The sequence below is a fragment of the Fukomys damarensis genome, unplaced genomic scaffold (genome assembly GCF_012274545.1).
Source record: "Fukomys damarensis isolate Sample0158 unplaced genomic scaffold, DMR_v1.0_HiC HiC_scaffold_24, whole genome shotgun sequence".
Lineage (NCBI taxonomy): Eukaryota > Metazoa > Chordata > Mammalia > Rodentia > Bathyergidae > Fukomys > Fukomys damarensis.
In genome coordinates, this window is record NW_022900936.1 from 51,851,529 (window position 1) to 51,876,047 (window position 24,519).

The 24,519-nt window shown below is 34.4% G+C and overlaps 1 protein-coding gene across 12 annotated transcripts in view; it reads left to right on the forward strand.

Moving 5' to 3' along the window:
* Bbx (BBX high mobility group box domain containing) overlaps window positions 1–24,519 on the forward strand; it is a 263,754-nt gene that overhangs the window by 117,027 nt on the left and 122,208 nt on the right. For 7 of the 12 annotated variants that reach the window (XM_033768113.1, XM_010630160.3, XM_033768116.1 and 4 more), the window contains 2 exons: window positions 1,910–2,017; window positions 6,895–7,011. The exons of 2 other annotated variants lie outside the window; for them this stretch is intronic. The gene's annotated coding sequence lies outside the window, so the exon portion shown is untranslated. The remainder of the gene's footprint in view (window positions 1–1,909; window positions 2,018–6,894; window positions 7,012–24,519) is intronic. 3 more of the 12 variants (XM_010630162.3, XM_010630167.3, XM_010630166.3) reach the window with 2 other exon arrangements.

Consider the following 24,519-nt stretch of genomic DNA (forward strand, 5'->3'; position numbering starts at 1 on the left):
TTGTTAGCTTTCAAGCAAATGATTCTCTAGCTTTATGGGGGACTTTCTGGGTAGAGCCTACATGAAGGTTTTGAGCTTTAAAGAGAGGCAAATTGGAGCTTTAAGAAATCTAGGGTAGTATCTGGAGTGAGTTGATATGTACTAGAAAGGTTGACTGAAGTCCACTTTTAGGTGTTTTATTCTGGAAAGTATTTTTAGGTTTTCTTTGTATTCAGTGTGATTTATGAAGTTGATAACATTGCATTTTGGTTTTGTATTGACTTTTAGCTTTAATTGAGTTTATTGGTACATTTTAGGGATACAGTACAGTTACAGTCATTGTTGGGATCTTGTACCTCTACATGACAAGTCTTGATTCTCTAACCTGCTCCTCTAACTCTGCAGTTCCTCTAACACTGGTGTAGGCCTATATTAAGTAATCTTTAAAAAAATAGATGAATTATGTAATTATTTTATTGTTCCTTAACATTCACTACAAAGCTACTTATTACCAAGTATCTCCTCATGGCAAAAGAATTCCATTTCAGGGAGCGTTTAAAGTATTCAGCTTTACCATAGGCACTTAGACTTGCACAGCATTCCTGAGAGCCAACCAGATCCAGAGGAACTGGTTCTTTCAGTGCTGGGGATTGAAACCAGGTCCTCGTGCACCATAAATGAGCATTTGACCACTGAACTACATCCTCAACTCAGGAACAGGCTTATATGGCTTATATGCCATTTATGTGGTGAGTATTATTCCAATAAATTATGCTGCACAAATTACAATGAAGAATTGACAAATGAGAGACACAGTAAAACCTACAAAATGAGAGGTGCTTGTGTAAAGTAGTACATACCGTCTATCCAGCCGAGCACCACTTAGACGAACATGTCCATGAAACTTGCCATGCACTCACTAGAGTTTTTGAATACCAGTGATATGGTTACCATTTTTAGAATTACCAAATCATCAAAACAGGTATATTATAAAAGTGTCAATAACGAAAAAATAGAAATCAGCAGCCACTATCAAAACCCCATAAATCCTAAATCTCTTCCTGTAGCAGTTATTTTGTCAGGCCATTTGAAGGATGGTAGAATACAGAGCATCTTTCACTTCATTTGGTAAAATGAACATTGAAATGAATGATACAGTTTTTCAGGTTTGATAGTTTAGTTGTTTCTGCTAAAATGATGAGTGTTGCCTTTCTTTATTATTCACTTTGAGTTTCACTTTTTAGAGAATACAAGATAACTCTTTCTTCTAGAGCTATTATAATATATCTTATTGATAGTAAAGGTGTCCCAGTCCTGCTGCTTTTTTATGAGTTTTTACTTAATCATCAAAATTATAGAATTTTTTACTGATTATTTCCATTGTAATAGCATATTTTATACACTACAGTATATAATGTACCTCTGAAAAAATACTTTAGAACTTTTACTTCATAATGCTTGTAAATATCCTTATTTGCATCTAGATTTTCATCTGCATAATATGCTTACTTTTGCTTCCTGGAGATTAATCAGAAAGGCAGAAATTTGCAAGTTTCCTTGTAAAAGACTCTTAAATGGATTAGTTTTTGATTGAGCTGGAGGGTGATCTTTCAAAATCATGTACAGCCAGAAGCACCCATGGTTTTATGCATTGCAAACATACTACACTAATAAAAAATTTTTTTAGAAAAAAATAGCAAGGACAGTAGGTTAAGTGTATTTGAAATTGGGGGGTTGTTTTGAGGAGGATTAATGGTATTGTGACTTTTACTGTAATATATATATGTGTATATATTTAATTTAACAGCAGCAACAAAAAAGAACCCATGTCTAAACCTAAATCATCTGCTCAATATTAAAATTTCTGAGGAAGGGGGTTATAGATACAGTGCTTGTTTAACATACTTGAGAACTTTGGTTTTGTCCGTAGCACTGCCAAAAAAACAAAAGTTCTGAGGAAGTCTTACTTATGGATAGCAAGGAAAACTACAATGAAGAGGAAATATAGAAGTCTGGAACATTGAAATACGTTCTTTTGGTGAGTTGAATGGGATGTGAACTGGGAAACTAGTGAAAAGACAAATGTAAGGGGGTCTTTAAGTATCAGGGTGAGCTTATTCTTGCCCTCCCCAGGCAGATGACCTACTGAAAAGGAAAAAAGGTAGACATTGAAAAAGTTAGTCTAGGGAGCTTTTTCACTATTCCTAGGTATGAAGAAATACCACATTCATTCTTCTGATAGGGTGTTGAGAATTTATAAATGGCACTATTGGGAGAGCTACCTAAAATGTTTGGATGGAGGTACTCAACTCACAAAATCAAGTAAGGACTTTACCAATTCACAGGGCAAAAATGAATGGATATTTAAAGGACTTTGTTGAAGATTTCCTGAAGCATTTGATGCCTACTACTATTTAGCCTCTGTACATGTATCTTATTGTTGTAAATTTAGCTTTGAGTTTGCTTCTCAAAAAATGTGGATTTCAGGTATGTAGTGCTTGAACCACTTTTAAAACTACTAATCTACTGATATTAGCAATAGACTTTTGGAAGTGTAGAACAATTAGAAGCAAACAAATAATAGAAGTTGTTGAATAGGAATCAAAGATAGGCTTTTGATTTAGGTATATGTAGAAAAGTGCTAATGCTATTATCAGAAGTAGGGCAGTAGCCGGGTGTGGTGGTGCATCCTGTAATCATAGTACTTGAGAGCTGAGGTAGGAGGATTGTTTTGAGTTTGAGGACAGCCTGGACTACATAGTGAGTTCAAGGCCAATCTTAATTAATAGTAAGACCCTGTCTGAAAAGAACAACAAAAAAACAAAAAAGAAGTAAGCAGCAGCAACAGAACTTATTTGGGGATGGCTGAATTTTGGGATGGGCTGGAGAGATATCTATGTGATTATATTTAGGATATAGTAATAAATTTGAGACGAGTATAGAAGAAATTTGGACTGAATGTAGGTTGGATAACTGAAGGAAGAGATAGAGCCAAAACACTGAAAACTGGTGAAAGTGATTAACACACCTAAGAATAAAATTTTTGACAAAAACCTAGCTAGTTGATAAATAAAATCTGAAGGAAAGAAAAACAATCAGATTGCTGGTGGGAAAAGTAGCATGTATACTGCCATGGAAGGCAGGGAAGAGTTGCACCATCAGTAATGCTGATGCTAAAAGTGAGAGACATCAAGATACCTAAAAAAGTCTTTAGGTTAGTGATGCATTTGGCAAAATCAGTTTTCAGAGTACTCAAGGTAGAAATCATATTATGAATTGTTTCCAGTATTCCTTCTTTCGGGGCCACATTCTTGGTTCTCTTTAGCTGGAACTCTGTTTAGTCACTGTCTTCATGGAGTAATCTAAAATGATTCACAAATCCATTCCTGGAAGCATAGGATTCATTATCTATAAATATAGTTGTAATACTGTATTCTTTTCTTGAAGTATGCTACCTCCAGCTGTTTCAAATCAAAGCTTATCCAGGTAATAATACCATTTTTCTCAAATGCACTGAAATGACTCCCTTTAAAATGTCATCAGCAAGCCTACTTCCTAAATGCTTCACCCATAGGACTTATATTTATTATAATTGGCATTATGTAGAGATGAATAATGAGTTTCTCCTTGTGACCAACTCTTCTCTTACACCAAGTGCCATGGTACTTTATGTAAGTGTACTTTATCTTTTAATAAAGATCCTTCAGAAAGCTCTTTAGAGGAGCTGGGCCACCTGCATGTGCAATTTCTAGGCTAAGAATGTAGCCTAGGTATAGCCACACTTTTTTCAATCTGCATAGAATGGTGGTGAAGATGTACAAGACTCAGTCCTGGATAGTAATAATGGTCATGATGAACGTTACCACTGTTATTTACATTTTGCTTATTTCTTTTTTGTATATGTATCTATGAATGGTTGCATGAATGCATGCATGTATGTATGATATATTTTTATCCTAATATTTGCAATGACCCTTAGTATATGTACCCATTATTATTAATTTATATATGAAAGAAATGACGCTCAGAACATTTAAATAAATTGTCTGAGCTTCTTGATTAAAAAAAATAAGATGAGGTTTAAATCCAGCTATTTTACATGGCCTTTGCAGTTTTATGATTTATTTAAAATTTGAGCTGTAACACCTATAAGCAGCTTTCACCCCACTGTGGGAACTCAGTGCCTCATTACTGCCTCTTTTCTAGCATCGTGGGAAGAATAGATCACTTTTTCATTTTCTGAAATAAGCTTATTGCCATATGCCATTATTGATTAAATCAGGTACTCACTGTTCTTTATATTTAATCTTTATATCAACCTGATGAGAAGTAGGTCCATTTTTCTTCAGCATTTTTCTTAAGAAACTCATATACCTACCACCTAGATTTGGCATTAACATTTTACTATATTTATTATATATCTGTCATTTATCTGTTCCTTGTGATTTCATGTTAAGTTTTGATGAAGATGAAAATAAACTATAGGCATCACTACATATCCTCTAAGTACTTCAGCATGTATATAATAAACTAGATTTTGACATTTACATATGTATGTTTTCTTATGTAAAACCTACTTTTCATGAAATGCACAAATCTTAAGAGTTTTGATAAATGCATATACCAGTGTAACCCAAATACTTATCAAGATATAACACATTACTATTGGTAAGGCCTCTTTTTATTCCTCTTTTTTTAGATGGGGGAACAAAAGCATAGAAAGGTTAAATAATTTGCTTCAGGTTATATTTCTAATAACTTATAAAGCTGGAATTCAAACTGGCAGTCACCTGTTCCTAACTACAATCTCGTACTGCTTGTAGATGATCTTCTCATGTTTGGGTGTCCTTTTAGGTTATATGCACAAATATATGCCTTTATTTAAATTAAGAGAGACATTTCATCATGACAAGCAAGTGCACTTCATTGAAGTACTAGAGTAAATCAGTATATAATAATGTCTTAACTGACAAACTTGATTGTTTCCACACATATTGGTGATATGACAGTGAATTTCCTACACTGAAATTGAGGAAAATCCTAAAATGCCATTTGAATAATTAAGGGTTAGTTGTATTCAGCATAGTTCTGGATTAAATAATTTTTGTTCTGTTATAATTGATAGAAAATCATTCATCTATGTACAGTATATCCGGTGGCACTCATATTAATACCCAAGATTCCAAAGTAATAGAAGTGACCAATGTAGGATTTATTAAGAAATTTTGGATTTATTAAGAAATTTGTAACACAGCAACTGAAAGGAATATAAAAATGTAAAGATCGAAACAAATTAAAAAGACTTGCTGTTTGCAATATTTAGTTGGGGCATGCCAATTAAAAGAAATTATTAAACTCTCTAGTATCTCTTCTGTACTGTGTTCATACCACAAAGTGTTCATACCACATATCATGCCATAAAAGTTGAACAGGACTCCGTTTTCACTACTCAAAGAATGAAAAAGCAGCCATCATGTAGTTTGGTTTTTTTTAAATTCCAAATTACTATAGTTAACAAAATGTATCCGTCACTAGAGGGCAGAACAGTTCTGTACTTTGAGCCATATTTGAAATTTTCTGATTTAAAAATTGCAGAACGTGATGGAAAGTATCGATGCACAATTGAGTAGAAATTTCTCTGCATTCTTATTGTCTTGTCTTGCTGTGAAATCCAATAACATGCTTTGCACTTGTATCAAAGGAGCTTTTCTGGCAATTACATTGATTGCTTCCAAAAGGGCATGATTATTTACAAGAGTGTAAGTATCCCTCAAGAGAAAGTACTAATGCTTACAAAGAGTGGTGCATTAAATCATTTCTACTTTATTGAGTGCACTAAAATGGGATTGCAATATAGATAGCAGGTGAGACACAAGAGAGCAAGTAACTTTGAGACCAGTTCTTTACTGGTACTTACCTCTGAGAACTCCTTGAGAGGTAGAAGATATTTTCATTTTTCTGGCCAGCTCAAATGTGTTAGATCAAAATTTTGAAATTGTAAAGTTGTTAAAACAAATTACCTCCAATTCCTTTTTTAAATGTTAAAATTTGTTCTACTGATTGTTTACTTAATTTCTATTCTAAATTTTTTTATCATCTGATATATTTTCTGATCTATTTATTCATTTTAAAATATTCTACTAACAAGTAGTTCAGAAAAATTTTATCCTGAACTATGGGCAATTTGAATTTATAAAAAGTTAAGTTATCTTATATTCATATCTAATAGGGACGACATAGGATATCATGAAAGGCAATGGATCAGAAGATTTGAGGCTCTGGTTATCATTTATTTATTTGCACCTTGAGCAAGTTACTTAATTCTGTGACACAGTTTTAAAATTGCCATTAAAAAGTCTTTGTTGGCCGGGCGTGGTGGCGCAGGCCTGTAATCTCAGCGCTTGGGAGGCTGAGGCAGGAGGATTGCCATGAGTTCAAGACCAGCTTGGGCTACATAGTGAGTTCCAAGTCAGTCTCAACTACATAGTGAGACCCTGTCTCAAAAACAAACAAACAAAAACAAACAAAAGTCTTTGTTTACAACTGGTTGTTTTGACAGTTGTGTGTGTCTCTGTACATATCTTCAAAAACAAAGCCCGGTAAAGATACATTTTAGTAGATATAAGTTCAGGAAAACTTGAGCAATAATCATATTAGAATTGTTGATTATATCATAAATCTAATATGAGGGTATCTAAAATATGTACAGTACTAAAAAAATGTGGTTTCAAAACCAAAACCCAAGATTGCAAATGTCCTCTTTGTCTCTGAGTTTTCTTGGCTGCTTAATCTCTGTAAGTCCTGACTCTTATACTCCTGTCAGCTCTATTTCTATCCTCTGGTTATTTCCATGTTTTCTCTCTGTGTGTTTCTCCTGACTGTCTTTGGTCTCTCTCTGTGTTTTTCTTGTCCCAGGCACCCACAGGAGCACCCCAAGCCTCTAGCAGTACCTCGTATCAACTCCAGCATGTTGTAGATGTGGAGGATTCACTGGGATATTGAGAAATACCAGAGGCGAATTGTTCCACTGTAGTAAGTCAATCAGCATTAATAAAGTGCTGTTACAGAGTACAGTTCACTTTGAGGCAAGAGAATGAATTAGGGCCCAACGCAGAAGGAATAAACTTTGTATATTCTCCTCAGTAGCTTTTGCAGGCTGGATACATAGGCAAATGAAAATAACAAAAAATTTAAAGGTGACAAAAATGTTATAGAGTTGTGCTGTATATATGTAGAAAGGACCAGGGTTAATGGAGTACAAAAGCCAGGAGGTAAGTTTCTTGCGTTTTTAAAATTAGGTTTTGAAATACAGTTGGAGGGAGATGAGGAAAGAGAGAGCGGAAGTGAGTAATTTCTGTGGGGCTTTGGCCTGTTCACTTGCCTGTGAGTGAAACCCTGGTTAGGAGTACAGTCAGGGTAGTGAGATTAGAGTGCCAAGTTTCAGCCTTTTCACACCTAACTTTCTTTAAGCTTCCAGTATTAGAAAGATGAATGAGAAGTACGTGCAACTTGGAATGTTCTATAAACATAACTGGTATCTGTTGCCAGTTAAGAATATTGTATAGAATTTAAAGGTAAATTATGCTTATGAAGTAATGAAGTATTGTGACAGAATTAATATTAAGTATTAGAAGATTTTAAATGCTAAGATGACTTAAAATAGTAACTGTTATATAACCTTAGTATTTGTGTTGGAAATTTATTTTTGTTGTTGTATTTTTACTACTTCTACCTTGTAAATGCACCATGGTTTTCAGAGTTTGATATCACAGCTTGCTAAGGATGGAATCCCAGTGCTTCTAGCTGTGTAACACTAACACTGAGTAATATATTTACCGACATGGAGTTAGTTCCCTCATATGTAAACTAAGGATGAAAATGTTTATCTCAAAGAGTTGTGTGAATTCAAGGAATGAACTTTATTAAGTTCCGAATCCATTCTAGGTACTTGTTACTTGCAGATACTTAGAAATACCTTTGAAATAATTTGTTAAATACAAGGTTATTTCTGGCAGTCTTGTAAAATAGAAGGAACCCCATAGTATTTAGAAAATGCTGCATGTACAAGGAATGTTTATAATGTGTGCTAAGGTATAAAGAATATTAACATGAATAACTGAGTACCAACCACTAACTTCATATCTTTGTAGTTCACTGTGTGCCCACGCCAGACTCAGCACCTCCCTTGACCCCCTTACCACTTATGAATAGTGAGCTTATTACTGTTGGTTTTTCTTTATAGTTTTTTCATTTGTTTACTCCCTGCATTAAACTTTGCTTCCTATTGAATTACGTATAAATAATATAATACTTTTTATGTTTTTCTTACAACCCCAGTTTCTTTTTGCTCAGCATCACATCTTTTGAGTCATCTCTGCTTATACTTATAATTCATTTGTGATTGAAGTTGTTTTTAGTACTTCATTGTATGAAAATACCACAATTTACTTTCCTTTTGATGGCTATGTAGGCTGTTGCTCTGTGTGTGTGTGTGTGTGTGTGTGTGTTACTAGAAATAAGCTTCAGAGTATAAATTCTTATAGTCCTGTATATACCCTCTCTGTCTACATGTTATTTATCTAGGCTATGTGCTCAAGAGTAGAGCTGCTACATCAAAAGTATGCCTAGCCTCATTTGCCACAAGATAATACATTTTATACGGCCATCAGCAGTGTTGTGTTCCCTCTCTCTTTCTCTTATAGTTATTTAAAATTATTAAATTTCTGTTTAATATATTTATCATTCCTTTATGAATGGTCCTCTGTGAATATTACTGAGTCTGGGCAGAAATTTAAAAGCAGAAAAGATTTTTTAAATTACCTGCGTCATGATCTCAATAATAACCTGGATGACCCTCATTTTTTAAAGTTAGTTTTATTCTTTACAGCAACTGCTTTTATTTCTCTATGTTTCCCAGACATCATTCACACTTTTTCTTAAACCCAGTTAAGTCTAGACATCCTGAAATAGCTAGATATGTTTGTTGTCTTTTACTCCAGAAAACTATCATACTAATACAGTGTTCCCTTATGATAAGTTGAAATGGTCAGCTTTCTAATTTCAAAAGACTGTTTGAGCACAGATATGTACACATCTTTTACTGATTAGTACTTTCCCCCTTAAGCCAAGTTGAGATAGAGAAAGGGTGACCCACAGAGGACAGTTTGAAAGCTGCAGTGATTAGATCAGCCTACGTTTTCTTCTGCATTGCAAAAGCTATAAAAGCTTGAGTACCTGACTCAAGTTGTATTGCCACTCTTTGCCCCTTTCTGTCCTTCACTGCTTTTGTCTTAGCCAATAATTCTTTTGTTAGCTTATCATACTTGTATATTTTCTTTGTTCCAATTTTAATATCAAAAGTTCCTTCTCACCTCATAGTGGGTATTTTGGGAGTCCATAATTTTAACTGATAGATCTTAATATTTTGTGTGTTGTCAAGCTTGTTGCCAGTATCCAGTACATCCATTTTCTGTGCTTTTCGAGGGAAAGATAGTAGGATCTAGCTTATAGCTTAGTATTTAACTATTTAATAGATGCTTACTGAAACAGACAGAAAGACATATATGCAGTAAGCCCTGTTGCCCTTGCTCTCCTCAGCAACAGTAATTTTCCAAAAGCACTGGGCACAAAAAGGAGTATCACAAATAGTTCTACTAGCAAGTGGTTTTATTGAACCATAAGCAGATCACTTCTTGAGCTTCACTCTGCTTTTTAGTGAAATGAAAGTGGTACATCAGTGATCTGTAAGATTTTTTTTGACTCCAACATTTTGTATTCTGTTTTCTTAATTAAATGAAAACTAGTTTCTCTCTATTTGGGCACCACTACCAGTGACTGAATTAATGTACTTTAATTGACTTTAAGTCCATATAATTGTGTCGCAGTATTGTCTCCCATGACCATAGCAAATAGGGCATACATTGAACTTTGCTTCCTCTCTGTTATTTAAGGATAATTTGTTCTAGATAAAGAATACATTTATCTTGAAGGATGCACAATAAAGGACTTTATCTCAGTCTCATTCATTGGGCAACTTTGACATTGTTCAGTACAAAGCTTAGGTTCTGCCCTCTTGTTTCTTCTCTTCGCTGACCCTACAGCTGTGACCAGAGCAGCTTGTTATACTCTTTGTTGTTTGAATTACAGCTTAACCCCATGTGTTTTCTCATACTCCAGTATCATCTTTGAAGCAGTGTTGATTTTTGTGTGTTGGGCTTTTCCTTGAAGTTTCAAGGGATTTGCTTTATCTGGTGCTAGAGGTGAACTGTCCTTTCTTTCTGGTGCCTCTGCTAGGAACTCTTAACTTCCAGATGAGTGGCCAGTGAGGGCCTGATTTTTTTTTTTCCTTACTGTCTTCATTTAGTCTTTCCATTGTTATTGCAGGGACTCCCATCATAGCTCTACCACACTTTACAGGGTTATTTGACTCCTTGTATTCTCACATGACATATTTCCTAATGTATGACTTGCCCAGGCTTCATTTTGTGAATGCCTTTGAACTCTGCACCAAAGATAAAAAAGGGGTCAGATCAGGATGCAAAAGGTAGAGAATACAATTCTATCTTAACTCTAGATAGAAATCACAGCTCCATCACTCCTGAGGGTCCTGGCCAGAGGGATTGCCTTAGCCAGAGTCAGATATGTTCTTTGTGACCTTTATTAAGGGACCCAAAATAATCTAATCTCATGGTGTTACTGATATGCTAACTTACTGATATGTCAAGTCTGACAAATTTTAGGCTAAGGAAAGTGATACAGAAGAATTTTGTAGTTAAAAAAAAAATGGAAAAAAAAGGAACCCTTTTTAAATGAAGGGTTTATTTCTAATAATCACTTAATTCTGAATCAGATTTGGAATTTTAAGTCATCTTAGATTTTTTAAAGTCATAAACTACTTAGTATTTAAAGCCTAATTGTTGACTTCCCACTTCTAAACCTTCATAAACTGAAGGCATCTGAGATTCGCTGGGCTTTGTGGCTATAAGAATAAGAAGCCAGACTGACAATTCACCTCATCTGCCTTAGTCACTTTCTCATGCTGGACAAAATACCTGACAGCAACAACTTAAAGATGGAGAGGTTTATATTTGGCTTATGTTTTCAGTCCATACTTGACCAGCTCCAAGGCAGGAAGGGCCTAGTAGAAGGGACGGGCAGAAGACAGCTGCTCACTTGAGTCATGGCAGCCAGAAAGCAGATAGAGGAGGAGGAGCTGGAGACAATAATACAACATACCCAAGGTCACGCCCTCAGCCCCTACCTCTCACCAGGCCCCACCTCCTAACAGAAAGTCAGCTGTAGCACCCTCTTGATCTAGTCCCCTTCCAAAAACTCCACATTCCACATCTAAACCATAACACCACCTAACTGCTTACTTGACAAATCTCTGAGACCCCATATTACACTAAATGTTTAATTCTTTAAAGAGTTTGTTAGTATCATCTTATCTCGAGAAGAACAGATTACTCTTATTCCTGAGGGATATGAAAAGCAAAACGTGTTATTATGCTTTATAAGAGGAAAAGGAGAAAAATTACCTGACATGAAAACTTTACTGATAGGAGAATGATTCCTCCAGCTACTCTAGAAATTGTCTCTTTGATTAATGTAAAAGGGTTAACCTGGTCATTATTCACATTAGTACTTCTAAATTATCAGTGATAAAAGTTTCTTTTGTAGTATTAATTTATTTAGTATTTTATTAATTTAGTCAGGCTTCAAAGTGTTTCACCAAACATACAACATTCAATTAATTTCAATTCTTCATTTAATGTTTTTCTGAAAGAAAGCTATATATTTTGATTTAAATGAAGCAACTATTAAAACTAAAAATATAGTGTCCTTAAATATAGCAGAAAAGTTAATCAACATGATATAGAATTTTATTTCTGAGGAAGCTAGAAATACATTTATATTCTTCATTCAAATTGCTTAACCTGGAAAACTTTTTAAATGATAAATTAAGAAATTTTGAATATATGTTTAACTTACAGTTTACATCTCTTATACAGCAAAGCTAGTGATAATATAAAAGTAAGCTAAAAGTTGATGTTTCTACAATTATTCAGATAATTATGCCAAAATAGATTTATCTGTATATTAAAAACATTTTATTCAAATTTTTTCATATAGCTTCATTCAAATTTAAGTGTTGTTGGAGTGACAATATTCATTTTATCTAAAACTTCATACATGAATATGAAAGTAGTAAAATGTTCAGGTAGGTCTGTAAATTTTGAGAAAATAGAAGTAAGCAATAAATGTTTTCCTGAAGTTAATTTGCTAATATATATTCTACACATTAGCTTAGGTATAAAATTGATATTTCTAAAAAGACTACAGTTTTATTAAATCTAAAAACTAAGTTGCTGAGCTATTCTTTCTTTCTTTTTTCTTTTTTCTTTTTTTTTTTTTGAGACAGGGTCTCACTATGTAGTTCAGACTGTCCTGGAACTCACTGTAGAGCCCAGGCTGGTCTCGAACTCCAAGCAGTCCTCCTGCCTCTGCCTTCTCAGTGCTGGGATTACAGGTGTGCACCACCACGCCCGGCTCTGCTGAGTTTCTTTTTTTTTTTTTTTTTAAAGAATAGAAAATAGTTTATTCATAGTACATAAGTTCCTAATGAGATGACTGACATTGTGAAATGGGAAGAAAAGGTCTAAAGGTGTAGGGAAGGTGGGATGGGTAGAGGAAGGGTAATAAGGGAAAAGAAAAAATGTGAGAAAATGAAAAAAAGGAAATAAAGTGTTTGTAAATGGGGAGGGGAGAAGGGGTGAAGGGAGGGCAGGGACAAGGGTAAAACATGAGAACCAAGACCTGTCATGCAGAGGTACAAGATCCCAATGATGAATGTAACTGTATTGTATCCCTAAAATGTACCAATAAACTCAATTAAAAAGAAAAAAAAAGAATAGAAAATAGAACCAATGCACCTTAATATTGTTGCAGTATTTGTTTTGAGGAATTCTTACTCCCAGAAAGCTAGCAGTGTATTAAAAAAAGATCACTGAATAGGGTTTTCTTCTGTGTATGTGCCCAACTGTTTTCTCCTACAAAATTTTGCCTCGAATGTGTGTTTCCAGGGGCCAGGGATTTAGCTCAGTGGTTCTGCCGCCTGCCTTGCAAGCACAAGGACCCAAGTTCTATCCCCAGTACCAAAAAAAAAAACAAAAAACAAAAAAAGTGTGTTTCTTTCATGCACAGTGGAGGGACACTTCCCTTCCTTTCCCTGTGTTCACCAGGCACCATGTCTTGTTTGAATGATCTTATCATTGCCCTTAGGGTAAGGTCTGTTTTGAGTTTAGAGGAACCTTGGCTGTGCTTCCTATCATTTTTACAATTATTTGTTGGTATTTAACCCTTACACAGACAGCCCCTGCAGATGCATGCTTTAACTGTGTAGGGGGAAGTGTTTTTCTGTGAGCTTTGAGCTACCCAGTAAACATGGGGATAACATTTTATCACTTAGTAATCTGTGACTTAAGGCAGTTAGTGCTCTAGAACTCTAGTCAGAGAATGTCTAGATCTCAGTGTCAAGGCAGTTATGGGCCTGATTTTTACTGAAAGGAATTGGTCATCCACTCAGTTCTTCTTTTGGGATTAAAGCTCGTCAAGACAGCCTTTCTTCAGGTTTATTGGAGCTTAATCAAGGATTGATTTCAGTATGTCTCTTTTTCTTTCAAGTTTTTAAAAATATGCTGGAGACTGATTGATTTCTTTGAAATTATTTGCTTTTAAATGGCTTCTAAGACAGTTTCTATGCAGCAGTTCTGATGCTTTTATTCTTTGTACTTAGCATAGTTGGTGAAATTGTGATAGAGCTATGTTTTCTTTTTTCTTACTTTATGCTTTTGTAGAGACTTCAAAAAACAATAAGTGATACCTACCCTTCTCCACCCCTCTCCTGCATTCACAGTTGTAGAAAGGAGGACCCATGGGAAAGTTTAACTTACAGGAGTTAAATCAGTAATTGTGAGTGGGGACTTGATGTCTTCGACTCACTGTAATTGAATAGCTACTCACGATGTTGTGGATTATCTGGAGTAGAAATACTGTAGGAGTGTAAAAAAAAAATCACAGATTTACCTAATGAGGCTATAATAGAAGGGGATCTCAAGGCAGTTTATCACTTGTGGTATAAGACATTAAGAAATGTAGAATAGAATAGGGATGGGGTGTAGCAAAGGCAAAGGAAATTTGAGGCCAAATTTTTAATGTGTGTTGTTGGTGAAGTGACAAGCCACAAAAAGATGAAAGATGTAGAATACTAATCTAAGGAATTGAAATTTAGGAGTAGACTAAATGCCACTGAACATTTTAAATTCAGGAAATGAAAAGCTCAAGGAATAACTAAATAAATCTGGTAATTGTTAGTTTGTGTATTATTGTTTTGTTGCTGGGACAAAATACCTGATATATATACATACATATGTGTGTGTGTGTATACACACACATCTTAAAAGAATCAAGATTATTTTGACTCAGTTTCAGAGTATCAGTCCATGTTTGGCTGGCTGTAAGGCAGAAATATGGTAGAAGCTCACAGCAGAGGAGAGTTGTTCACCTCTTGACAGCCAGGAAACAGGTGGAAAGAACCACAAAGAAAGGGATCGGTACAGCACATAACCTCTCCACTGACCTACTTTCTCCAACTAGGGGCCACCTTCTAGAAGCCCATTAAGCTGTGATTAATCCATTGGTGAGGATCGTGCCCTAATGATCCAATCACCTTTCTGGTCCTCACCTCTGAACACTGCTGTATTCTGGACCAAGCTTTCAAAACATGAGTCTTCATATTTAAACAATAAAATGTTCACTTAGAAGTTACTGCAGTCATCTTTTAGGGTAAATTGGTGCTGAGAGAAGTAAGGAAATACACATTTTAAAAGTAAATATTTAAGACAAAATAAACCAAACAGTCTACAAAAGGTGTTTTCACATTTGTTGTCTCTTTCCACCTTCTCTCCTGTGAAGTAGGGACCTGCCTACCTTTGTAGATGAATGAACAGCGGTCCTCAGTTAGACAAGTTGTAGAGGTCAAAACTTGAAGGCAGCTCAGACTTGTTTGATGACCAAGTTTTTGTGCCCCTGCTATGACTCACGGAGTGTGGAAAGGGAAAACAGATCATGTTTTATCATTTGTCATCTGTTACTTTCTTGGGAATTATTAAATGAATCCAAATTAGTATTGTATTCATTCTTATTCTTATATACATATTTTAATCTTGGCTGTTTAGGTTTAATAGTTTTTCAATCACAGCGTTTAAAAAAATGCTCCTCTGATAATGAAAAGAAAATGGCAGTTAAAATTTTGGTTGATGATATATTTTATATCAATTTAAAGCATACAGTAAGAGATTATATTGTTTACCAAATAGTTATTTTAGTATTCAGTAGTCTTCACCTTATTTTCAGGAAATGTGTTTCAAGATCCCTAGTGAATACCTGAAACTGTAGATAATACCAAACCTTATGTTGATCTATGATTTTTCCCTATTCCTACATACATATGATAAAGCTTAATGTATAAAGTTTTGCATTTTGAGATACAGTAGAAAAATTGCCTGTTTTTTCTTTCTCAACAATTTCACAGATACTCAATGTATGATTTTTTTTTCTTGCTTCTTATAGGTTGAGAACTATGATATTTTCACTTAAAGGAGACACTCTAAAACTTCTCTCTGGCATATTCACATTGCTAACATCACTATTTTAGGCATTGGGACCATTATTAAATAAGAGTTTCTTGAATACAAGAACTCTAATAGTATGATAATCAATCTGCAAATCAGAATGGCTACAAAGTGACTTTCAGGCAGGCAACATTTTCAGTGTGGATACATTGGACAAAAAAGTGAGTCATACTGCAGCACAGGTGGGACAGAATGGTGTAAAATTTCAGCTTGCTACATTGATGTTCAACTTAAAACTGACAAGTTGTTTATTTCTGGAGTTTTCTATTATATATTGTTAGACTCCAGTTAACCTAGGACAGTGAAGATGAACCTGTGGCATGTGTGTTACTGTTTTCTTTTGAGAAAAAAGATGTTGATATATGAGTTTTTTTCTAAACTAAAGCTCAATATTCAGATTTAATTGCAGTGTTGGCACTTTGCAATAAATAGGTGGGTTTTGGGTTGTAGTTTGGCACTCAGTCTCTAAAGATTTACCATCGCTGACCTAGGATAACTGAAACTGGAAAGTGAAACAGGATAAAGAGTTGGGGAGGGGGAGTATTACTGTGTAAGAGTTGAAGCTATTGTCTCAGTTTCCAAGAACAAAAATTGTGGAATAAACCAGAAATTTAATAAGAATTTTAGTTAATTTTCTCATTTCTAAATTCACTAAAAATATTTATTATAATATTTGCTTTGCCAGTACAACATTGTTAATAAACTTGAATGAATTAATACAGTGTAGCTTTTGAAAAATGATATGATGATCTTTGTGTCATTCTTTTAATGACTAACAGTTATTTTGCATTTTTTTGGTACTGGGGATTGAACCCAAGGCCTTTGCACTGAATTTCATCCCCAGCCCTTTTTTTATGTTATTTAGAGACTGGTTCTTGCTAAGTTAGTCATTAAATTGCCCAGATGAGGTAGAACTTGTGATCCTCCCGTCTCCCAGCCACAGCCTCTAAGAGTGCTGGGATTATGAGTGTGTGCCACCATACCCATTTGATTTTGCAGTTTTAACAATATCATACATAAAAGGTGGTGGAGATCTGGAGAAGTAGATAGCACCACCCAGTGAATTGCCTGCTGCCAGCACCAACTTCTCTACCTTCCACCTCTTTATTCTTTTGTAAAAGGCATTTTGGTAGTATTTGTTGTTTTTTGTTTTGTTTTGTTTATTTTCTGCTTTAATTGATAATAGTTTTTTTCTTTTTATAATTTGTCATTTCTTCCTTAATAATTTCCTCCTTAATAATTTCCTCAAAATGTGGATAATTGAGGAATGTCAGTTTCATCATGAAATGTGTTAAATGGATGCCAGTTTGCTGAACATATTTTGATTCAATTTTTTTTCTTTTTATTTCTTCTTTTACAACTTCCATTTCCTTCAGCAAAAATAGTTTTAGGTTCATAAACAAGAAGCAGCTGTCTGAAATATGTTCATTGACTCAGCTGAGTGTGTAGTAGCCCAACAAAAGTTCTTTAATTTTGGGTAATATAACAAAATCAAAATAAACATTCAGATTAAATTCTGGCTCCTGTAATAAGGGATTTGGTCTATAAATGAAGTCTTGAAATCCACATGTAGTAGATTTCTTAAGTTAAAATTTGGACAGATTTAATCCTAAACACTGTTGAGACTTAAAAGAGATCTTAAGTAACAAAGCTTAGTATTTCTTTTGATTTTTTTTTCCTCAAAGAGAAACACTGAATCTCTATATCAGCATTGACCTGTCATGTCAGCATTGAATAATATCTCAATATTATTCACTAGATAAGAAAAGGATTGTTATTATGCACATGTGTATGTGTATAGCTTAGTGACAAACAATGAATGTTGTAGTTCACCAAAGAAAATCAATTCAAAGAATAAAATGTACAAGGCTAGAAACATATTGAGAATGATGGTCCAAAAGACTTTTAGGAACTGTAAAATTGAATATAACAGTGTAAAACTATTCACATGTTTTATTAGATCCATATAGAACTGCAGAATGAGAGAGACCACTGCTGTAAATATTTAGAGAGTGATAAGAGTGTTAAGTGCCCAGCATAACCAAATATTCAAGATGGAATAGAGCACTAAAATAATAAATACTATACTTTGAAATGCAGGTTAATTTTTAATTTTATTTTTTGAGATCCTTTTCTTCTTGAAATCTTTAAAACTTTTACTGGTAATAGCTACAGAAAGATTATTTGAAAGCCTTAAACACAAAATTCTGAGTAGTGGTAAAAGTCAGTATTGAAACTTGGATAATTTGATCATTTTCAAATGATATATAATCGTATGGTTGGACTGGTGAATTGAGAATTAGAGCAGATGTCTTAATTTCACTTGTGTGACTTTAAGAATTTCTTTGCATTAGCTCCTGAAGTGTAAAATTACTTCTCATTAATTATATTACATAAAACTTGTAGTACAGATTATTTGAGAAAGATTGTTCTTACCTTCAAATCATAATCTGAAAAGTAAGTGTTGTTAGGATTTGACTATAAGTAGGGCCAGCTGCTTCAAAGACATGATATAAAGTAGTATTTTAAGTTAAAGGAGATCTAAGACAATGAACTATGGACTGTTTTTTATTGTGTTATAGAGTAGTGTGCCAAGTTAATGGCACTTTTCCAGGCATATATTAGGATTGTATGATAAATTTTCTCATAGGTCCAAATTCCTTTGTAGTTCTCATTTACTGTTTTGCCTTTTTCTCCTAAGGTGTCTGGCATGGTATTTGTATCTGGAATGTTGAAAGACTATAGGTCATCTTATTGATGTGAGTTTTCATGAAGTGAAATTTTCTTTATACTTTGTGAGAAGAGTTAATGACTCACTTTTTAAAAATACTAAACTTTACTTGCTTTTAGAAATGTCACTTAGGCTTTCTCTGTGATGAATGAAAATGTAAAAGTGACTAGTTGGCTCACTCTGTAATAGCCCCAGTTTTTCCACTTTGAACAAGTTTTGGGATTTTGAGGAAATTTCTAACTTTTGACATGATTTTTTTTTTCAATCTCTTTGTGTTGCTATAACAATACCAGATTAGGTAATTTATAAAAAAAGAAATTTATTTCTCACACCTTCTGGAAGCTGGAAAATTTACTATCGAGATGCTGGTGTCTGGCAAGGGAGGGCCTTCTCTTTGAGTCATCCCAGTTTAGCAGGCGGAGGGGTGGAAGAATGTGTGCTTGAAAAGAGCAAGCAGGGCCATCTACGCACCTCTCGAGGATCCACTCTCGCAGTTCCTGACACTGATCCATTCTGGATGGAATAGCCTTTTCTTCTCAGACCTCTCACACTTATTGGGAATTAAGTTTCTAACCCATTCAAACTTATATATAAAATCAAGTTACATGTCAGTAAGGAAAAAAGTTTCCTGTTGAGGTGTGTGAATATTTCTGTTTGTTTGTGGTTTGGGGAATTGAACCCTGAGTGACACACACAGACTCCCCAGCCCCTTTTTTAAATTTTTCAACTCCAAGACAGAGTCTTGATAAATTACCAGGCTGCCCAGGCTGGGCTTATCATCATGCTTCAGCCTCCCAGAATTCTGAGATTATAGGCATGTGCCCCCACTGCCTGGCTTGCGTTAAATTTTTAGCAGATATTTGATGAAGAAGAAAAGAGAATAAATCATTGAGAGAGCATTTCTAATTGAACTGATATGTGGAGTTGGAGAGTAGCAAAACCTCGTTTGATTATAGCAAGGAGTGTATTAGAGGGTATGATAGTGAATTTTCCTATTTTGCATATAAAAGCTAAACAACTTCTGACAAAATGGCCATTTAATATGTTTTTAACAAACCTTTATATTTTTAATAGCAATTTTTATTTTAGTACCCACCCCCAGAATCACTATTTACTGTTTAACAATTGTTTAGTTTTTCTCACAAAATTCAGAGCACAGGCAAAAGTTAAAATCCAGTCTGTTGGAGAATAAACAAATACTGATTGCAAGTTCATCTCTCTTGTAATCAGCTTCTTTTTATAAACTGCTGTTGATAAGAGACAACAGATTATTAGTTGGATCTATTTCAAAATTTTCTTAGAAATGTACTTATTCTGGATAATATTTATCTACTGTGAATGCTTTGAAAATCAGCATGACATACCTGTGTAATATCTTTTTAAATAAATAAAGCCATTGGAAATACATATATGTAAAGTCCAAACATGTATCTTTTCTACATGTACAAGTTTCTTTTCATGTGAAAGACTCAGAGAACAATTTATATAAAAGAGGAGCTGTGTCCAGCTAAATATTTCGTTTAGGACTGGGGATTTAGTTTACTGGTTCTTCCGCCTGCCTCACAAATGCAAGGTCCCAAGTTCGATCCCCAGTACCACAAAAAAAAAAAAAGAAAGAAATTTCATTTATGTTGATGGACAGACATGACCACAGAATGTTGTTAATCACTCTCATTTAGGAAAAAAATACATTGAAATTTATTTATGATGTAATTTCACCCAAACAATAATACTCATGATATATTTTTCAAGGGAGGAATAGAGCCTTATAGGTAAAATCATCTTTAATCTTTGAAAAGTTGGCATTAAAAGTCAGGGAAGCTTGGAAATGAGTTGTTAACTTGTAAATATCTCTGAAAATTCTCTGGCTATGTAACTAGTATTAAAAACTTTGCCTTTTATTTGCTTGGGGGCAACACGGGCTGATACTGGGGATTACATGCAGAGCTTTTGTACTGAGCTGCACTAGCCCTTTTAATTTAATTTTATTTCAATTCTTGAGACAGAGTCTAGCAAAGTGGCCCTGGCTAGCTTGATCTTGTGATCCTCCTGCCTTGGCCTCCCTAAGTGCTGAGATTATAGGTGGACATTACCATGCCCAGACAGTAATGCTTTTGACCTAGCAAGATGTGTTTGAATATTTTAACACACAAATTTGTAATTCCCATGTCACTGTCTCACTGTCTTTTTAATTTTTTGCGGAGTATTCCAAGCATATAATAGTTATATAAAATATCTTTGCATTGATTTTAAGCTCTCATGTCATTCTAAAAGTTTTGGACAGTAATGACTTTGGAACTCTGGACATTAACTGGATGACTGATCCCAGTGTGTCACTGCCAAGTAAAGGGAAGACAGTGAGGAGTGCAATGCAGAGTCGCTTTGACTAACTCCTTTTCTCTGGCAGTGGCTGCAGGCTTGCGGCAACAGTACAAATCTGTGTACTTGCACATTTCAAAGCTGCTTTTCTTAGGCTCCCAGAGTATTTTCTATAGAGGAGGAGCCAAAGTAAGATGTCTACAGAGACTTTCTCAAAAGCAATTCACATGTAACCTACAAAGAACCCCTTTTAGTTTCGTTCCTACCACTGCACTCCTCAGACTTCTGTTAAAGCCTTTACTGAAGTAGTGTTAAGGAATGGCCTAGTAAGTTTTGCTGAGATGAAATCTGTCGCAGAATGTTTTCAAGAAATACAGCCTTAGAATAGTTTAGAGTTGGCGGAATATCTCCAGAGGCAGGTGGGACAGACCTAAGATTTAGAAGTAGGTAATTTAGCCATTTTATTTCCCTGCCTAGGCCAGCATTTGCATCCAGATTTTCAGACTTTGACTTAATGTATTTATTGTGTCAAAATATGGTCCTATGAGTAGTAAAACATAAACTCCAAAATAATAACAAAGAAGACATTTCAACTATAATTTAAATGTTAAATACGTGTTTTAGCTGTACTAAATCTGATTGTTAGACCCAGACAAAATTTCTAGAGCCTGGAATTTGGAATAGGTCCAGAGCGAAAAGACTGTGTCGTGTCTATACACTTACTCTGGGAGGTGATGGAGAGGTGAAGAAGGCAGGTTTTTGAGGGAAGTCAGAGCTAACTTTTATTTCTTAAAAACTGAGTAAGAACATCTTATTTCTATTTGGGGGATTTAAAAGGCCTGTGATATAGTAGAGAAAGTTCTAGTATTATGTTGAGACCTAATCTTAAGTCTGCCGGTCATTGGCTTGGTGAACTTGAGCTAGCCTCTGACTCAGATCATCTTCTCGTTTATAAATTGGGGAATATGACACCCAAGTTCTGGATTTGCAGTGCATATCAGTTTTATAAGATAAAGGCTTTCATTTATTTGTAGAAGAGTAGCTCCTTAAACAAATTATCCTGTACATTATGCACAACACCAGGAGCAGCAATAACAAACGCAGAATTTTCCTAAGGAAGCCACTTTGCTGCAGACAACTTTCAAAGCAAAAAATTTTCATCAGTGAATAAAGTGTCCTTCAAATAAATTGATATTTTTTGTTTTACAATGTGGGAGACCAAAAATACCTAGAAAATTAAAAGCTTTAAGAAAATATATAAATCTATTTCCAAAGCCAAACAATAGTGAATCAATGACTAGGATAATTCTGGTAGATAAAGATTTCTTTCTGAAAAAAAACTAAAGTATTGTTATATGAATTAGTACAGACTAATACTCTAAGTACTTGGTTAACTATCTTAGTCTTATAGTTTGCCTTGATTATGTATTTATACTATGTTCATTGTTTGCATTACTGTGTACTTTTATACCTTCTGTTCCTGCCATAATGATGGATGTGCCAGTGTGCACATTCTGGGACATGATACTTCTTTTATGGCCTTACTGGAAAACTGGCTGAGTTGTAAATATCAGATGTAGTTCCTTCTGAACAAGTGAACCTATTTTCATATAGCATGTAACAATAGTAGCAGTAATTACCTTCCTGCTGTAATAATGCTAATCTTTTACTAGCACTAGCTGAAGTGAATAAGAGCGTATTTGTTAAATTGGATCTCCTTATGAACTTGCTTATGGGGACTTTATGGATTCTGGGCCTCTTCTGAGATAATTGGTCTATTCTGTATTCTTTGTGGTGGTGTCATGGGTTCAATTTCAGATTTAAAATACCAGTCACAAGAGCATGTGTATGTGTTTTAAATATTTTTTGCTTACCAGCTCATATCAGAAAGTGCTGAGGAGATGCCATTGTAGGTAGCTATTGCCTTGTGCAGAGTAGCTTTTTAAAAGATTATTTTTATCAAGATATAAGTGTAAATGAAATACGGACTTTTATAAAACATCCACTAGATGGCAACTTATAATTGTGTTTCGAATCAGCCTGCAGCATTCTTGACTTGAGGGGATAATGGAAACAATTTTTTCTTTCTGGGGAAGTTATTTGTTCATGAATATTTGAACTCAGAAACTTTAAAGTCATCATAAAGATGAAAAGATTTTTATCAGTCATTTGTTGCTCACTCATTATGAGGAGCATTACAATATCCTTGACATATTCTTGAACAATGCATGATATTTGTAACCCTGTATTAGTAACATTTGGGAAGCTTGTTTTCTTAACCATTTAAAATTTTTTAATTCTATAAAAATTTGGAAATTAGGAAAATTGATCAGAATAGCCATTAATTAGAAAAATCTTTGCTTCTATCAAGTGTGAGACATTATGTTTGTAGCAGGGATATGTTACATTTTTCGTATGATTCCAAAGTTCTTTTAGTTATGGTTCTATGAATCATTGGTCTGAGCCTATGAAAACTTTCTTAGTATTTGTGTTCCTTTTCCAGATAATTATTAGCAGACTAAACTGTCTTATATTTAGTGCTACATGTAAGTTCATAATGGTTAATCTGTTTAACCTCTTAACAATTGTGTAGTTTATTGAAGCTTTCTGTATACCCACATGTTTTCTTTTTTGATTTTAGAATTATTTCAAGTTAAAGAAAAGTTAGGAAAATTACCGAAAAGTTTTAAAATAACTGTAATTGAATCACCCATTGAAAAGGTACTGGAACAGCAGACTTCTGTTACACAGCTTGGTTACGTACTTTAGCACTGTTGCTTTATAAAAAGGGAAAAATAAAACAAATGAGCAGATGAAAACAAAGCACTATTAGTATAGTTCAGGCTTTTTCTTTCCTCTGAATTTTTGGAGTCTCCATAAAAATCCCTTCTCACTTGATGTCACAGTGTCTAAAATGTCTCCATGAAGATTGGCGAAGATTACTCTTTCCCTAAAAGAAAGAATTTTTGTTTAGTTTTAAAAATTTTAATGTATTGTATTACTTGGTACCTGTCTTATTGGAATGACTAAGCCTATGACAGCCTGAAGAATCAGAACTGGCATTTTTTTTTTTATTGAGGTTATTGGTACAATCTAGGTATACAATACAATTACATTCATCATTGGGATTCTGTACCTTTACATAATAGGTCTTGATTCTCATTTTTCCCCTTGTCCCTGCCCTCCCTTCAACCCCTCCTCCCCTCCCCATTTACAAACACTTTACTTCCATTTTTTTAGTTTCTCATATTTTTTTCCTCTCCCTTATTACCTTTCCCCCACCCTTCCCACTTTCCCTACATCTTTAGCCCTTTACTTCCTATTTCACATTATTAATTATCTCATTAGGATCCTGTGTACTATTGTAGTTTTTCACACCAAAGAAACTATTCGGTATTTCAGTTAAAGCAATCTCTGTATGAACATTAAAAATAGGGAATCCTAAATAAAACTAAAAAGGAAAGTAAAAGAGAAAAGGCAATAATGTAATATCAAAATAATCCTTAATTCTGGAGATGAAAATGGTCCCTGAACATATTTAAATTGATTCTCGCTCTTATAGTCTTATCTTATTCCTTTTTTCATTATTTAGAGAATACTTTATTAGTTACTGTAATCAAACCCACGTAGATATGACCTTACATATTTAGTACGATGTGTTACCCCTGTACACATGGAAAAAAATAAAAATAAAAATAAAAATAAATTAACATTTCTAGACCAATATGGTTATCCATTTCTGTACAATGCCAAGTCAACACAGTAAATTGGGATGACTTTTTCCAAAGTTGGCAGCAC